The sequence below is a fragment of the Schistocerca nitens genome, chromosome 3 (assembly GCF_023898315.1).
Source record: "Schistocerca nitens isolate TAMUIC-IGC-003100 chromosome 3, iqSchNite1.1, whole genome shotgun sequence".
Lineage (NCBI taxonomy): Eukaryota > Metazoa > Arthropoda > Insecta > Orthoptera > Acrididae > Schistocerca > Schistocerca nitens.
The window spans coordinates 32,857,483-32,876,890 of NC_064616.1; positions in this window are offsets into that span (position 1 = coordinate 32,857,483).

The window sequence follows — 19,408 nt, forward strand, 5'->3', positions numbered from 1 at the left end:
TCGGTGGGTTCAGGAGGGTAATACGGAACGCCGTGCTGGATCCCAACGGCCTTGTATCACTAGCAGTAGAGATGACAGGCATCTTATCCGCATGGCTGTAACGGATCGAGCAGCCACGTCTCGATCCCTGAGTCAACAGATGGGGACGTTTGCAAGACAACAACCATCTGCACGAACAGTTCGACGACGTTTGCAGCAGCATGGACTATCAGCTCGGAGACATGGCTGCGGTTACCCTTGACGCTGCATCACAGACAAGAGCGCCTGCGATGGTGTATTCAACGACGAACCTGGGGGACGAATGGCAAAACGTCATTTTTTCGGATGAATCCAGGTTCTGTTTACAGCATCATGATGGTCGCATCCGTGATTGGCGACATCGGGGTGAACGCACATTGGAAGCGTGTATTCGTCATTGCCATACTGGTGTGTCACCCAGCGTGATGGTATGGGGTGCCATTGGTTACACGTCTCGGTCACCTCTTGTTAGCATTGACGGCACTTTGAACAGTGGACGTTACATTTCAGATGTGTTACGACCCGTGACTCTACCCTTCGTTCGATCCCTGCGAAACCCTACATTTCAGCACGATAATGCACGACCGCATGTTTCAGGTCCTGTACGGGCCTTTCTGGATACAGAAAACGTTCGATTGCTGCCATGGTCAGCACATTCTCTAGATCTCTCACCAATTGAAAACGTCTAGTCAATGGTGGCCGAGCAACTGGCTCGTCACAATACGCCAGTCACTACTCTTGATGAACTGTGGTATCGTGTTGAAGCTGCATGGGCAGCTGTACCTGTACACGCTACCCAAGTTCTGTTTGACTCAATGCCGAGGCGTATCAAGGCCGTTATTACGGCCAGAGGTGGTTTTTCTGGGTACTGATTTGTCAGGATCTATGTACCCAAACTGCATGAAAATGTAATCACATGTCAGTTCTAGTATAATGTATTTGTTCAATGAATACCCGTTTATCATCTGCATTTCTTCTTGGTGTAGCAATTTTAATGGCTAGTTGTGTATTTGTTAGCGTCTTGTATCACCCATGGCCTTTGCTTCTATAAGTGCTACGCTACAAAGTTGTCTACAAAGTTCAAGTAATTCCCTCGTCATGAACGTTAGAATAGTTCACTTGACAGCACTGGCAACCCTCTGATAGCTGACAAAAGTACACTCCTATGATTAATAGCTTTATAAAAATGGCTGCATCTAACCTGCATACCCTCAGTTCCTAGCTTGTTTAATTCACTGAAGCTCTCGCAGCTCGTTCCGTTGTTAAGAGAAATCACTTTTGCAGTACTGCGCGAGTAATAAAACTATCGGAAAGCATTCCTCTTCCACCAGCATATTCCTATAGCCTAGTAGATGAAATTTTACGAAGTAGCTTGGTATTCCCATAGCAGTCAACTATGGCTAATCGCACAGTAATCTGCGTCATGATTGCCAGGAACTTATGAATTGTTTTCAGTATCACATGTCATACGAGTAACTGTTAGACAGTAACTCTGGGATCTTGATACAGAGTATTTAAACCTTTTCGTACTTCGTTACAAACGCATCAGAATCCCACTGTCATAAAATATTTTGTGCCATTTTCAGTTGATTCACTGAAGTCAACAGATGAAAGAAAAAAAAAAAAAGCATTACTTTGTAGTAGCGATGATAAATCTCCAGTAATGGTCGTAGATTTGTACCCAGAGTACCGGCTCCCTGTTCTCACCTTCTCTGAATGCATATTCTACTTTTACTCAGAATATTAGGTGAACAGCAAAGGTAAAGGAGAATACTGCGTGCGGTGAACATCAAATGCTTCCATCTTTCAAACTGGCCATTCAAAACTTAGTGAAATAAGCGAGATAAATGTTTCTAAGAAGGAATAAATAACAGCATTGTATGTTTTAGTAATTTTACAGAAATAACTCCATCACTCAGCTGATGACTATCAAAAGTTGCCTGATAGCCTACTCAAAAACTGCAGTACCAACTCGGGTTTTCTAAGGACTGCGCTACTGAAATTTATTATGGTCCTTTTCAGTTGCATCAGAGAAAGGCGAAAAACAACTGACTTTACATACACCACTTTTCTAGCGAGATTTGGTCCTATGGAAACAGGAAACGAGGGCAGTGTCGCACAGTATAGAGAGGCGACACCAGGCACGTTCTCTCACTGCTGTAATAGCAGCTAAAGCAAAAAATGGCAGATTACTTACAAAGGGAAAGATGAGAAAAAATACTATGATTTTCGAGTAAAACACCGTGTTACAAATAGAGAAGTTTGATACTTAACTTTAATCCATTAATGATGAACGTCGTTCTTGACGGTACATGATTCACAATATTATCTGTTCAGATTATAGTAGCTGAATATGGCGCCTTGCTAGGTCGTAACAAATGACGTAGCTGAAGGCTATGCTAAACTGTCGTCTCTGCAAATGAGAGCGTATGTAGACAGTGAACCATCGCTAGCAAAGTCGGCTGTACAACTGGGGCGAGTGCTACGGAGTCTCTCTAGACTAGACCTGCCGTGTGGCGGCGCTCGGTCTGCAATCACTGATAGAGGCGACACGCGGGTCCGACGTATACTAACGGACCGCGGCCGATATAAAGGCTACCACCTAGCAAGTGTGGTGTCTGGCGGCGACAGCACAAAATTACCTTCTTGTAGTCGAAAAAATATATTTTCTAATTGCCTTTTATTACATAACAATTGTTCACAATATTTCATTAAATTACAGGAAAGTATCCAATGAATATGGAAGAATAGTTCAGCTCCAGTCACGAAATAAGTCGATGATTGCAGACTGACGAAACAAAATTTGTGATATTTCCAAGTTTCAGCTCCTTCAATAGCAGTATCATATTTTTGTATGGCACTCTATATGTCACTCTAGTGTTACTAACCAAATCTTGATAGAACCTTGGGCTACCGGAAACCAACTTCAGGGCACGCTTGATTCATCGCACCAACAGAATGCATTACTGAGTCTTGCAACGATTCTGTCTGGTAACTATAATAATCTGAATATGTACAATAATATAGAAACATTGTAAATCTAAGTAAAATATCCTGTGATTTGTATAATTGTGTTATTATATACTTATATTCGTGATTTCATAATGTATTCACTGAAGAGCTAAAGAAACTAGTACACCTGCCTAATATCGTGTAGGGTCCCCGTGAGCACGCAGAGGTGCCGCAGCACGACGTGGCAAGTACTCGACTAATGTCTGAAGTAGTACTGGAGGGAACTGACACCATGAATCCTGCAGGGCTGTCCATAAATCCGTAAGAGTACGAGGAGGTGGAGATCTCTTTTGTATAGCACGTCGTAAGGTATCCCAGATATCCTCAATAATGTTCATGTTGGGTGAGTTTGATGGCTAGCGGAAGTGTTTAAACTCAGAAGAGTGTTCCAGGAGCCACTCTGAAGTAATTCTGGACGTGTGCGGCGTCGCACTGCCCTACTGGAATTCCCCAATTCTGTCGGAATACACAATGGACATGATTGGATACAGGTGATCAGGCAGGATGCTTACGTACGTGTCATGTATCAAGAGTCGTATCTAGACTTATCAGGGGTCCCATATCACTCCAATTTAGGTTAAGTAGTGTGTGAGCTTAGGGACTGATGACCTTAGCAGTTAAGTCCCATAAGATTTCACACACATTTGAATATTTTTGACATGCAGGCTGCATGGATTCATGAGGTTGTCTCCATACCCGTACACGTCCATCCGCTCGATGCAATTTGAAGCGAGACTCGTCTGACCAGGCAACATATTTCCAGTCGTCAACAGTCCAATGTCGGTGTTGACGGGCCCAGGCGAGGTGTAAAGCTTTGTGTCGTGCAGTCATCAAGGCTACACGAAAAGGCCTTCGGCTCCAAAACGCCATATCGATTATGTTTCGTTGAATGGACACTTGTTGATTACCAGCATTGAAATCAGCAGCAATTTGCAGAAGGGTTGCACTTCTGACATCTGTGTAATAGAACATTAACGTCTTCTTATCCTGTCATTATTTTGTGACGGTGTTATCCCACGTAAAAATGACCATGAATAAAAGTGCAACACTTATGTCTTCTGATACCTACGGGACGCTAAAACTTAGAACAGTGAAAGAGATTTTGCTGTGAACTGATTATTACACTAATCTTAACACGTAGAACTTGAATAATGGCTCATATTTCAGTTGATAGCAGACGATTCGATTTGTTTCGGAAATATCTACAGATTTAACTTACTTAGCACTAAAATGAATTTACTATCGTTTTAATCACATTTACAGCCCAACAATTGAGATTTACATTCCTTAAGTCAGGTTATTCAATCTGACGTTAATTACAAGAGATGTCTTTTGAACTTTACCTTGTGTGATATTGTGCAAATAGCGGTAAAAGGCTTAACTACAGTGTGAATAATATTTAACTCTGTTATTCATTATTCAGAATTATTATTTATAAAGTACAGTGGGTAAATAATCATTATTTATACGAAAAACCATACTTGTTAGGTGATGGTTGTCTCCACGCGGGCTGTGTTGAGTAGCATAATTTACAGTAACTACTCATTACAAACTGAACGCCAGCTAGGGTCTGTCAGTAAGCACCGCTGTTAAAACGGGGAAGCTTTGAAAGCATGCTACAAAAGTAAGTCTCCAACAGAGACTAACAAGGGGACCGCGCTTACTTGCCCTCGCTGATTTAATTCATATTGATAATTTGCATAGATCATGACTAGGACTTCAACATACGTATAAACGAAGGCGTAACTCTCAACCGTTTTCGAGAAAATCGAGCCTGAAACTTTTAGACATCTGCGGCTTGTACCAGCCGAGGAGTTCGTAGCCGACCTCTCGTTCCGCATCGAGCGCCGAGCGGGAAGATTCTTGTTTGTTTCATTTGCCGCAGCGTCGCTTGTGTGAAGTTTTCCTCGTTAGTGTTGTTCTGTCTGCTGATTGAGTTGTAGAGCCTCCGCTCCACCTTACTGTCTGATTGAGTTCGTCTACTTGCAGCGGCGTCGGCAGCTCCGCTATGGCTACCATGGTTTTCACGTGTATTCCACAAAAAGCTACTGTGAGCTTCACTTTCGATAAAACAACGACACACGTGCGGCCTGGGTCTCTAGAAATCCACGATTGGCTTGTGGATACAATTCATGTGAACTCTGATCAGGTCCACTCCGCCTATTTTTATGCAGACGAGTACGTGTTTCACGTGAAATTTATGGATCCCCTTCACGTTGAAAGATTACATGGTTCTCAAATCCTGTTCAAGGATCGCGATAATTCCGTTAGTATGGTGTCACTCGCAGATGCTGAAATTGACTATACCAATGTTCGAGTGTTCAACCTACCGCCGGAAGTTGATGACAACTTTCTAAGCGACATATTGACTATTCATGGTAAAGAGAGAAACGTCCGTCGTGAACGCTGGTCTACTCCACACAGATTACACTGTTATAGTGGAATTCGTTTCTTGGAAATGCATGTCAAACGCAATATCGCATCACATTTACAAGCGTGTGGTTACCGCGTTCGTGTCATGTATACTGGTCAAGAGGGATCTGCTTCCTATGTAATGAAAGTGGGCATGTTCGGTCTAACTGCCAGCGGAGGGTTCTTGTATTAAAGCCGTCATTAGTGCAGCGTCGCAAATTGACGGTTGCTGATCTTGTTCCTTCCACTCCCGCCGTCGGACCTACTTCTGATTCGGAACGTCGTTAACAAAAAGTCACTTCTGATAATCGTTTCAATGAATTTCCTCCTTTACCTCCGCGACAGGTTCAAAATCCTATTGCCCCCATGACAGAACCTCTAACGGTGACAAACAAGAGACGTCGCACTAAAGATGGTGATGGTGTGGATTTGGCTGTGCCTTCTGCGCCAACCTTCTCCGCATCGATTGTGTCCCCTGCCCCTCTCGATGCTACAATACCTCCCGTCCGCCGGCCGCTGTGACCGAGCTGTTCTAGGCGCTTCAGTCCGAAACCGCGCTGCTGCTACGGTCGCAGGTTCCGATCCTGCTTCGACATGGATGTGTGCGATGTTCTTAGGTTAGTTAGGTTTAAGGAGTTCTAAGCCTAGGGGACTGATGACCTCAGATGTTAAGTCCCATAGCGCTCAGAGCTATTTGAACCATTTTTGAGCCTTCCGTCCGTGATATGGTGAGTGTCGAGGAAATTATCTCCGGCATCCATCACGCTCGCGAAGCGGCTCCTTCTGAGCTGCCTGTGTGTGGAGAGGGAGCGGAGTCCCCCCCCCCCCCCCCACCTTTCGTCTTCGCGTCTTCCGTTACAGTCTGAGACATTGCAATTTCCTCCTGCTCATTCGTCTTCAGCCGCCGAAAGTTTCCTGAATTTCCCGCCCACAGCAACTCCCGAGGAGAATAAAATTAGGGACCAAGTATCACCCATTGCATTGGTAGTTCCACAGGCTTCCGCCTTGGTGACTTGAACTGCCTTGTTCTGAGGGGCAGGAAGCTGTGCTTATGACCCCTTCCACACTTCCGGCTGCAGAGATCGCCATGCCATGTAGCCGACAGAAACAGCGTATACAATATGACCGTGCGTTGGCTCGTAAGAAATCTAAGAAAAAAGGTTGTGATGATGGGGGTTCCTAGTCTCCCGATGTCTGATTCACCTGTGGACTCCGCAATGGACCTTGACGGTAAGCTGTTTACCTAATTCTGCTCGTACATCCCTGTATAGCTGTGATTAATGACCCAAGCCTATACGTTCCTTTCCTTAAATGTTAATCATGTGGAATCAGAACTGCGATTGGCTTCGCTGCTTCAGTTCATTTATGATTCATATGCGGACATAGTTTTCTTAGAGGAGGTGTTATTTAGTAATTTCTACTTACCCGGTTTTCGTACTATCTATAATGTAGCACCCTAACATTCTACGGGTAGCGCCTTATTCTTTTGTGAAGGTATTCCTATTGCTGAGGTGGAAATGTTGGATTCTGGAAGGGGCATGGTTTTCAACTTTTAATCTTACCTTGGTTCTTTTATATGCCCCTTCTGGAACTGGTCGCGCAGTGGATCGTTCGCGTTTTTATAAAGAGGATGTTGTTTATCCGTTGGGTAAGAGTTCTCCGGGTATTCTGTTGGGTCGTGATTTTAACTGTGCGTTGCGCCCTGCAGATCAGTCTCCAAATTTTAATTTCTCTCGTGAATTACATGAATTGGTCCGTTCCTTACGCCTGCAAGACGTCTGGATATGCAAATACCAGACGTTAGCTAAATTTACCCACTTTACTGCTACTTCTAGTAGCCGGTTAGATAGGTTTTACTTATCAGACTGCCTGAGCGATTGTATTCTTGATATTGAAGTCATCCCAGCTTCCTTTACGGATCACTGTGCTATGACTACAATCTTCAATCTAGAACGGCAATCAGTCAGATTGTTTCGCACTCCGTGGATGTTAAACGTCGCTCACCTAGCTGACCCCTCTCTCGATGACATGATGCGAGCCGTGTGGGAGCATACTCTACGGTCCACTGGGACATACTCTTCCATCCTTGACTGGTGGACACAGCAAGCAAAACCGAGGTTCAGGCCAATTTTGATACTTTTCTGTGCTGTCAAAGCGCGAGACTTTCCGAAAACTTACGAATATTACTATTCCATCCTGCGTAAGCTTTATGATGCTGCGGATCACACCCTCTGTGAACTGCGGATATTAGGCAGGTAAAGGCAAAATTGTTCATCTTGGAAAGAATACGAATGGAAGGAATGAAAATACGATCCAAGCCACAATCATTGGTGACGGAAGAACTGACTTCCTGATATCATTTTCTTCGATATCAGACCTGTTGTCGACACACTTGTAGTCATTCTCTCACGACAAATAATGGACATATCATACCGGAGCAAGCTGATATAGCGCTTGTCTTACACCAATACTATGTAGACATCTACGACATCGATGAGTCCAGTGTAACCTTTTACGACTCATTAGTCAGCATCTTGGATACGGCACTTACACCTGAAGATAATGAAACGCTCTTAGCTGCATTTCAGCCTGAGGAAGTTTACAAACTTATTGTGGGATCGCCGTCTCAAAAGTCTCCGGGTCTTGATGGACTTCTCAAGGAATTTTACGTGCGCTTCTGGCCGTAGTTGGGTAGTATATTTACGTCTCTTTTGAATGAAGTGTTATAGGGTAGAGTTTTGCCGACCTCGTTCAAAGTGAAAAAAATGTTTTAATCCCGAAAAGCCTTAGACCGGCTTCCCGTCATAGCTTTCGCATAATTACTTTATTAAATTTTAATTATAAGACTGTGGCGAGGGCAGTTAATAGTATGATGTCGGCTCTGATGGAGATGATTGCTGCAAAACGTCAAACCTGCGTACCTGTAGTGACGGATTTCGGTTGCTGCAGTAACGTCCGTCCCTTTTTCCCTTACTTTCCTAGACTCTGATAAGTGTTAATCACGACTTTTGCTTCGGATTCTGGAGGCAGCTGGGTTTCCTGTTGACACACGACGAGTGCTCTCAAATCTGTTTACTGGTATTCTAGCTTCGGTGGTTGTTAATGGTCAACTGACGCCCCCGATAAATATCTCTCGGGGAGTGCCTCAAGTAAAACCGCTATCAGTGACTTTGTTTGTGTTGTCTCTAGAGCCTCTACTTCGGATTCTAGCATCCCAGCTGAAAGACTGGACGGTCTCTTGAGGGACTATAGCTGTTCTTGCATACGCTGATGACATAATGGTTCTACTCCGCAATTCTGCGGAGATACCTCGACTGAAGGCTGTAATCGATGATTGTTGTCGGAGTGCAGGTGCACTACATAATGAAGGTAAATGCAGGCTTCTTACTTTGCGAGGTTATGATGACGCAGTTGTTCCATGGGCCACTGCAGTGGATCGGCATACGTCTCTCGGTATCATCATTGATCGCTGTCCACTCAAAATGGCCACGCTCAACTGGAAGTCTGTTACAGAAAAAATTCAGGGAGCGATACTAGGACATGAAAGGCGTTCTGTTACCCTGCTCCAGAAAGTCTGAATGTTGGATAAATATGTCTTATGCAAAGTTTATTACGTGGCCCAAATTTATCCGCTTCCCTCGATGATGGCGAAGAAACTACGGTAATTGTCTGGCCGTTTCTTATGGAAATGACATATCTTTGGCTTACGGTATTTGGTGGTCACGAAGCCTCGTTCCTTTGCGGGGTTGGACCTGGCTGACATACGAAGGATTACGCAGATGCTATATGAGCGGCGTACTGTTTTGATGATGACTCAAGAAACTCCCACATTTACTTCTCGTTTATTTCTCTGTGTCCGTCCTGCTAGTCTTGAACCCACTGTTGATGTTGGTCGCTTAAATTATAAGTTAAAACACACTCGTGACTTCTATCTTGAGGTAAGCTATTTAGGCGCTGACATTTTATGGAGACCCGTCCTCACCACGAAATTCCTACAGACTCATTGGAAAATAGACCCTTCCCGGAACCTCGCTGAAAGAGGATCGCTGCACACAAACTTGACGACAGTTTGCTGCAATATCAGTCTTCCGATTTTGCCGATGCGCGTAGAGTCCCCATAGTATAAGCTAGTACATAACTTGATTCCACGTACGGGTGACTTTTCCGTATTGGGCGGAGCGACACGGATTTATGTAGTTGTTGTACGTCTACAGATACGGTACGACATCGCTTTACTTGTGGAGGTCATATGGCAAATTGGTCTTGGATTAGGACACAATTGGCTTTCCTTACTCGATCTTCTGAGACTTTATACGCTACGGACATCATATTGCACCCAGATTCTTCCTTCTTTCCACGGTCGAAAACCCATACCTTTATGTGGTTGCTGAGACAGTACATGATCATGGCCTATTGGACATGCTTGCGAATGCCTCGATATCGAGACCTCTTCGCCTACATGTTGAATCTCGTTTTCCGTCGGCAAGGTGTTACAGTAGTTAATTTCATTTTTTTATGATAGGTGTTTTCTTTGTTATGTATGTTTGCCGCCTGATTTGCTTCTGCTTGTTTTCTCCAAGTTTACCATCCCTCCAGTTCTATTGTAAAATGTGTATGGATGAAGTGTATATACACAGGAGCGTTTACAATACCTGAAACAAGCTTGGAATTTTTCTTAGTTTGCTATTTCGAATAAAATCTCATCTCGTTGTATTTCTGCGTTTAGATTCTGTAAAAACTATATATAATTAAGAAAACTAAATAAATATTAAAACTATATAAAATATTTACACATATCAAGAGAGTTTGGTGGTGGTTTTTTGGATATTTTCTCGTTTTTTTTCCTTTCTCCTATTGTTATTGTTTTGTATTCATAATTAATTTCTTTTCTCCCTTTTGAAGCTTATATTACATGATGATTTGACTATGTTCTACTGAATTTTCATGATAGTACAAAGCCACTCCGATTTAGAAAAAAGCCGCATAAACGCTTGATTTTGTAAGATGGAAGACTCGTATAGAATCTCTCTCCCGCTATTGATTTTTTTTTCTTCGTTTGCACGCAGTTCTAATAACGGGTTAATTATGATCGTGCATCTTATCAGTAGGTGTGAAGCTGAATCTCTACAGTGAAGTTTTAAAAATGCTATTAAAACCGGCACGGTGTACAGTGAACAGCTCCTTCTGCAAAATACTTTCATCGCTTCGAAACCTTCTGCAGTAATAACACAAGAACGCATGGAAATTGGAGAAGAAATTTTCACAAAATTTTCGAAATGCTAGCGGAGAAACCACTCGTGATACAAGACGAACTAATTGCCCACCAAGACGTCGATGACGAGGGTGTGTTTTTGAAAAAACTGAAGTCGCTTCATCTTCGTCAGACGATTACGAGGCCGAAGAGAAGCAGTCGAAAATGGACAGCCCTTAAATTCCGCAGTAATACAAGATTAATGTCGTCAATCTAGCGAGAGACCATCCGGGATGGAGTTTAGCCACCCTTCGTAGAAGGGGAGCTTCACGTCTCAAAAGCATAAAAGATTAGAAAAGATGGGAAGAACATATAAAACAAGACGGAACAAGGCACGAACAACTTAAAACAATCGATTCGTTGACCTATGATCGTTTCACAGAAGCTCGAGAATGTAATCAGCAGGTGACGTCGAGAAACGTGCAGAAACGGGCTCTTACTGCTGTAAGCCAATTTCCTGACTTAAACTTTCAAGCTTCTGACTCGTGGGTCGTGCTGTTCAAACAAACACATCGGATAAGTCAGAGAAAAATCACCATATTTGTATCCGAGAGGGAAAGCGCTTCACTGCTCCAAGTCCTTGATGCAGCAGCAAATTTACGAATGCAGACACGAGCCCTCATACAAAATACGATCGGGATTTTGTTATAAACATTGATCAAATAGGTATTACACATAAAAGTGCCTGATTTATTTACATCAACTGCAATACTATTTTTATAGGCCACACAATTCCAAACTGAGAATGTTTGTTCTATGGTGCCAATATCATTCAACTTATGGCCGAACTCTCACCGAACGCGGAACAAAGATGATTCTTGTGGAGTGAAAGAATATGCACAAGATTATAGATTCGTACAATGCACAATATGCTGTCACCTTATCCGGAAACTGAGAACCAACGGTCTTCGTTTGCTTGCAAGAGACCACTGGCTCATTTGGACCCGGGGTGCAAAAATCAGGTGATGAGTACTCACACAAATACAGACACGTTGTGATAACATCTTTAAAGTCCGGCTGACTCACAACAGTACTATACAGGAAATTTCTGATTGACGTCTTGAAGCCATACGTGCGAGAACAATTGCTTTTTCTCTTCGGTTCATTGGGAGGGCAAACGAAACCGGTTTTGTGCAACGAAATTTATCAAGATAGAGGAGGTCTGCCAACGTGCAGTATTAAAGTAATTCCTCCAAAATGTACACCGTTGGTGCAGCACTGGGCAGGTAAAGAACCTTACAAAGCGACTACACAATTGCTCATACACCATCGAACACAATAAAGAGCTAGCTTCAAGAAAAGACTGCGTAAAAATTCAATTAATCGTACACCATCATTTGTCTACACCAATATTCGGTGATATGATCAGTTATGCATGGTACGTCCTGAAACTGTGCGATGACTGAGAACCGTTTATGAACGTGAACCAAGTTTATTTTATTGAAAAACCATGCTCATGCAAATACTCAGCGTTAATTACGTGTTTTATTATTGTTTTACATGTTTCTACGATCAGTATCATCCTGATTCATGCAGTCCTCCATACGCGTCACAAATTTAAGTATAATAATGTCAATAAAAAGATTACACTGATTTGATTAAAAACTGTATCCTTTTTTTATTTCGAATGTTATTAGAAAAATATTCATTTTTACCGTTTCTTTTTTACTGTTTCTCTTTTCTCCAAAGGCCTCTCTAATTTTCCCGTAGGCGGTATTTGTCTTTCCTTATAAATCCTTAGCCGTTTCGTACTTGCTGTCAATCTCGTTTTGGACATTTGTATTCCCTTTTGCCGGCTTCATTTGCTGCGCTTTTATATTTTTAACTTTCGTCTATTAAATTCAATATCTATTGTGATATTCAAGGATTTCTAATAGGCCTTGTATTTTTACCTACTTGATCCCCTGCTGCCTTCACAATTTTGTGGTGTCACCGCCAGACACCACACTTGCTAGGTGGTAGCCTTTAAATCGGCCGCGGTCCGGTAGTATACGTCGGACCCGCGTGCAGTGATTGCAGACCGAGCGCCGCCACACGGCAGGTCTAGAGAGACTTCCTAGCACTCGCCCCAGTTGTACAGCCGACTTTGCTAGGAAAGGTTCACTGACTAAATACGCTCTCATTTCCCGAGACGATAGTTTAGCATAGCCTTCAGCTACGTCATTTGCTACGACCTGGCAAAGCGCCGTTATCAGTTACTATTGATGTACCGTCAAGACCGACGTTCATCATTAATGGATTAAAGTTAAGTATTCCACCATCTACGTCTTTTTTTCTAAAGTCTAATTTCCTTGTCCTGTTCCAGACCTCACGCCAGCTTGCGTGTGCTAAAACGCGTGCATTTCGGTCTCCTCTAGTAACACGGTGTTGGCTCTCCTGCCAACCACAACAAATTTCATCTCCCAAAGCTAACCATTCGTCTTCTGCTGCATTGTTTTCCCCCATTGTAGAAAATTGTTATCTAATACTACCTCTGAAATTCGCAATAGTCTCTCGTTCTGCAAACTTATTCAGGTCCCATCTCTTTAATTTCCCACTTCTTTGGAGTTTATTCCGTTTTAATCTACAGTTCGTAAGCAATAAATTGTGGTCAGAGTCCACATCTGCCCCTGGAAATATCTTAAAATTTTAATCTGGTTCCGAAATTCCTGTCTTTTCGTTGTATAATCAATCTGAAACTTTCCAATATCTCCAAGTCTCTTCCACGTATACAACCTTCTTCTTTTGATTCTTAAAGCAAGTGTTACTGATGATTAAATTATCATTTGTGCAAATTTCTACCAGACGACTGCCTCTTTCACTGATTCCCTCCAGTCCATATTTACCTACTACCTTTCCTTCTCTGCCTTTTCCTACTATCGATTTCCAGTCTCCCATCACAATAAATTTCGCTCTCCTTTAGCTAACTGAAGAATTTCTCTTGTCACATATTTCTTCGACCTCTCCATCATCTGCGGAACTATTCAGGATATAAACTTGTACTACTGTGGCGGGTGTTAGCTTAGTGTCTACCTTAGCTATGATAATGTGTTAACTACGTTTTTCGTAGTAGCTTACCAGCATTTCTATTTTATTTTTCATTATTAAACCTATTCCTACATTACTCCTAATTGATTTTTTGTTTATAGCACTGTATTCAGCTGACCAGAAGTCCTGTACCTCCTGTCACCGAACTTCAATATTTCCCATTTAGTAATTTCAATATATCCATTTCCCTTTTTGAATTTTTTGACCTATCTGCCTGATTAAGGGATCTGACAATCCACGATCCCACCTATACAGCGCCAGTTTCGTTTCTCCTAAGATGCTGGTCTCCAACACTACTACACGAATTTTCTTGGCGTTTTCACAGGTAACTTGAGCTTAGTTTGTGTCAACGAATATGCTTTATTTCATCAAATCGGAGCACGAAAGAAAAAAATCGTAACATAAGGTTTCAACGCTACATAGGGAACAGAATTTAATTCTTGAAGAAGCTGTCTACTCTTTGACGTTTCAACTGTATCATATTTGTGAAAATACCTGCAGTGTTTGATATATTCTACATGATGTGATTGATTCTAATGAATACAAAAAAGTGGTTCAAATGGCTCTGAGCACTATGCGACTTAACTTCTGAGGTCATCAGTCGCCTAGAACTTAGAACTAATTAAACCTAACTAACCTAAGGATATCACACTCATCCATGCCCGAGGCAGGATTCGAACCTGCGACCGTATCGGTCGCGCGGTTCCAAACTGTAGCGCCTAGAACCGCACGGCCACTCCGGCCGGCTAATGAATACAATGCTTGTACAGTTCTCAACGTGTTTAATCCGTGCTTCCATACTAATATTACTGATTCCAAAAGTAATTCTGTCTGTTACGTTTTCACGACTTAACTGATGAACCAATTTCAACGATATTTCGTACAGAGGCAGCTTGAACCCTGAGGAAGAATACAGGCTATTTCAGAACGTAAAAAAAAAGAAAAAAAAGAAAAAAAAAGGAATCGACTCCTGAGAGTGCGAAATAGGGGTTGGAACATCTTTTTCTCTGTCAGTGTACATTAACTGTCTAAAAAAATTATTAAATTTGTTGCATTGTCTCCTGATCAGTGCATTTGGGCCAGGTGTTGGCAGCTGTGCTACATTTACAAGCAGTTTTAGAACACTGAACCAGAGGTTATGTCATGATCACATGGACAGAACTGATATAAAAAAATCGATAGAATTGCAAAAAATTATGAGGAATAATATAAATTGACCGAATATACACCGAAATGCGGGGAAATTGAGGAAGTACTTGCATATCTTCTGGTTCGCGCAGAACAATTTGTAGACGGGGACAAGTATGCGGCAGCAGGAGGAATCCGAGAACACGTGACATGGAAGTCAAGGGAGTCAGGGAAACAGTCATTTTTTTCTCCGTCGAGGTAGCATTATACTGTATGTCTATTGAGGTACCAGTGAACCCACGCGAGTTGACTACTGTATTTGGCGCTTTTCTGCGTGACAGAGAGCCATCCGCCTCAAACTTACTTGCATCTGCATTAAAGGATAACAGCGAATGGAGGGGGTGATCGATTGAGCTGGAGCTGTAACGAGGTACGATTTAATGACAGACTGATTATGCATTCTAGACAGCGAGGGGTTGGCTCAGGTCAAATGACCATTTTTTCCGTTAATCTGCCAGGGTGCATCAGTCGCATGGCATGACATAGCCTGCGTTTGACTCACATACAAGCACGTGTTCTATATTTGATTTAGAGCACTGTGTACTTGCAATCGTTAACAGCAAACCTCTCCGTCATCAGAGGACTTTATTCTCACGTGTGATGAAACGTAACCATCCTGTTTCGATACATTCCTCTAAACCAGCGACCATTTATCCCTTGTACTCCAACACTGGACTCGCATTCGGGAGGACGACGGTTCAATCCCGCGTCCGGCCATCCTGATTTAGGTTTTCCGTGATTTCCCTAAATCGCTCCAGGCAAATGCCGGGATGGTTCCTTTCAAAGGGCACGGCAGACTGCCTTCCCCGTCCTTCCCTAATCCGATGAGACCGATGACCTCGCTGTCTGGTCTCCTTCCCCAAAACAACCCAACCCAACCCTTGTACTCCATTCCGTACTCCCATCTTAAGTGTAAAATCGAAACTTCAGTTTCATAACTATGTAGCGATAGTTGTTTGTGAGACACTGCAATCCCCGTGTATACATCTGCTTGACATATGTGCTGTTTACAGAGTTAGTGGCGGCATGATTTGTAATTTCACATGTCGGATGCCACTGCTATGTGTTTATCTATTCCTTGGTCATAGGTATTCTCCATTACTAACGTTCATTTTATATAGGGCTGATGTGGGGATAGTATAATTTCTGAAGCATGATCGGATGTGAACAGTGGACGCTATACATCTATGGAAAGTTATATTGTGCATGTATCACACATAGTGTTTTAAGGAAGTAGTTTTCTTGTTTTACGGATCGATACCATAGTTTATCGTAGAAAAACGGAGAAGAAGGATGTATGCCATGCGCTTGAAATATGTATTTCCTACACTGGAATATTAGCAGCGCTACATACGACTGATAGGTCAAAAATGCAAGCGATCTAACATTAGAGGCCGTTTCAAGTGCGGAACGTTGTAGCCTTAGGAGTGTGTGTGTTTATGTTCTCTCTTACCAATACCTTCCAGACACTGATCCTAGACTCTGGAATAATACTTTAAAATTGATAGCTTGGTTGATTTAAGTAAAAATGCCTCGAACTCCATACGTCTGCAGCTCCATCGCGCATAAAAATCACATGTTTCTTGTTCTTCTTAACCGTCTGCTATTACATCACAACACTCTCAAATCTGTTACTATACATCGATAAGGAGTACTAACCTCATCGACATAGGGGCATCTCAAGAAATCTTATGCATTTGGATGGGCTATTACTCGGCAAGCTCCATTCATTCATGGGATGTGTAATGTAGGAGCGTATTTCTGGTTGGATGCAGATGTAATCGGTATCGGTGCTGCAGGTGGGGGGGGGGGGGTTGGTCAAAGTTAGCGCAAGAGGGTCTTTCAACCTCTAATTTTACCCTAAGACAGCGAGAATGCTCTGTGACTCCCATCAGCATAAATTATGCACTATGCTCGGGGTGTTAGAAAAATGTAGAGCATTATCTGATATACTCTGATTATGTATGTTTCTGAGAATTAACAATGAATGGACGTACTGCACAGTCATCTATCTACATTTGCAATGATACTCGCAAAGTGGAGAAGGGCTGCTTTAGCTATAATACTGAATTTGGGAAACATGCTGTCACATCATTGGTTGGTGTTTAAATTAGTGTAAAATTGTTAAAATTGTTCACACTATCAACTGTGATGCTTATTATTAGTGTACAAAATGGTTCAAATGGCTCTGAGCACTATGGGACTTAACATCTGAGGTCATCGGTCCCCTAGAACTTAGAACTACTTAAACCTAACTAACCTAAGGACATCACACACATCCATGCCCCAGGCAGGATTCGAACCTGCGACCGTAGCGGTCGCGCGATTCCTGACTGAAGCGCCTAGAACCTCTCGGCCACACCGGCCGACCTTATTAGTGTACTTCGATGTTGTCTTTTCTATCCCATCCGTCCACTGATACGCTGTCGGTTACCACATAATGATTGACTGACATCGCTTGTTTGAGTTGAAGAAAGAGTTATGGCGGCTGGGCCATACCTTCTGGGGCGGATAACACCGAAACAGTGTTCGTGTACATGACTGCAATATGAGGAATCAGTCGAAATGGAACGTAGAGCCATCACCTATTCTGTCACTATGACATGTGAGTTTAAATGTAGAGCTCGTGAATCACCTTCGGCCTGTTGTTTGGAAACTCTACACAATGCGAGAAAACTCTTCCAGTTTCCTTATGTTGTAAGTGTCTTTTATTTAAAATCGTCCAGTGTGTGGCTTGTTATGGTAGCCACTGTAACAACATGATTTACACCATGCGATGTCTAGTTTCCTGCGAGAGGCCGTGGATCAGAACGTCTTAATGTCAGTTTAGAACCTGACACAGGTCTCGAAGTCATGGCAGAAAAACGAAATGTTTGGCAGTGTACAAAAGCGTGTTAGGAAAGAGTGTTTCAAACAACTGAACAGGACCACAGGGATTGTCTCTTGCGACTTACAGTATAGTCTGAGGGATACGATCATTCTCCTAGAGTATAGGTGATGAATCTTTAAAGTAGCCTCTGCAATGGATCAATATGTGTATATTTAATAGGATTGTCCCACACAGGCAGCAGCAGTTTGAGGTGTAAATTCAGTGAGGTACGAGGTGTTCCATTAGGAATGCTGGAATAGATGCACGCTCTGCTATTGTGGGAAGTACTGCGAAATCTTTCTCGGCGCTGGACTACACTGCCGCTATGCGTCATCGCGCAAGCAACGGTGCCTACGTGAGTTCTTATATCAGATGGAGTTAGTGGAGCTTCTATAGTTCTAAATTTTTCTCTGTTGGGGGTAGAGAATAACGATGACAGCATGTTGGGCTGATAGATTTGAATGGACGTGGATCTGTAGTACTTGTATGTAGTTTGAGAATGCACCACAACGCGCGCATTTCCACCAAATGGTCAAAACACGATCCTGTCGCACTAACTCAGGTCGCTCTGAAGTTGCTGAGATCGGGTTTTTTAACATTTGAGACGATTACGGCTCTCTTTCTAAGACACAGTGGTATCACTCAATAGAAAAACTTATGAGACATGTCCACCCATCGCTGATTTTCTCTCAGTATTATTTTGTATCGCAGGCAATCGGTTATTGACGAAGTAGCAGTAGTAGTAGGGGATGCATGATAGATTCACCTTGAGCATCAGGCTTACAAACTATGTATTTGTGTTTTCACATGTGCAAAGGAGGTGACTGTGGAATACTGTGAAAGCAGAGGGAAGAGTATGTTAGGTCATAAGAAAGGTAGCGATATTTCTATTTCCAGATTCACAGCCGTCAGCAGGGTGTATTTCCGATATTTAGCTCATTGTCGAATGTCGTTCAACTGAGACCGCGATCGTAACATTTAATTGTAAGTGCAATGATGAAACATAAATGTGCTCGGTTTTCCAGGCTGATTCTGTCTATGTGTGACCTGTGGTGGGAGTGATTCACGTTTCCAGCTAACGAGAGGAGCTGTCCGAACGCAAAGGTCCATTGGAATGCAAGAATGTAGCTGAGTTAACTGCGTCGTCCTCTAGACGGCAGAATAGCGAACTAATACTTAGTATGTGTTGGATACCTATCGTGATCGTGCGAAAATTTGAGAAGATTCAATATGGACTTGTGTTCGTGCTGGGCCATTATGTAAATTATTTGGTTGATTGCTTCTGCACATTTCACGCCTTTATTTAGTTGAGGGGTCATGGATTGTGGCGTGTGCATATAGCAGGTGAAAGACACGTTTGGTGGTTCTCTAGACATGAGAAGCACCTTAGTTGACTTGGTAAACTATAGAGATGGTTTCGAATCTGCTACATCACCGAGATCGGTATACATGAGTGGAAATAACATTTTTCGTCTGTTTGTTTTGACTTCTCATGTAAAGGTCTTCGCAGGCAGGATAAGCGCTAACGTTTCAGGTTTGTATAGAAATAATTTCCAGTCTAAATCTTCGGAATTATGTTGTGTGAGCGATACCGTTATGCAGGCTATATTGCTATGTGCTTGATATCGAGA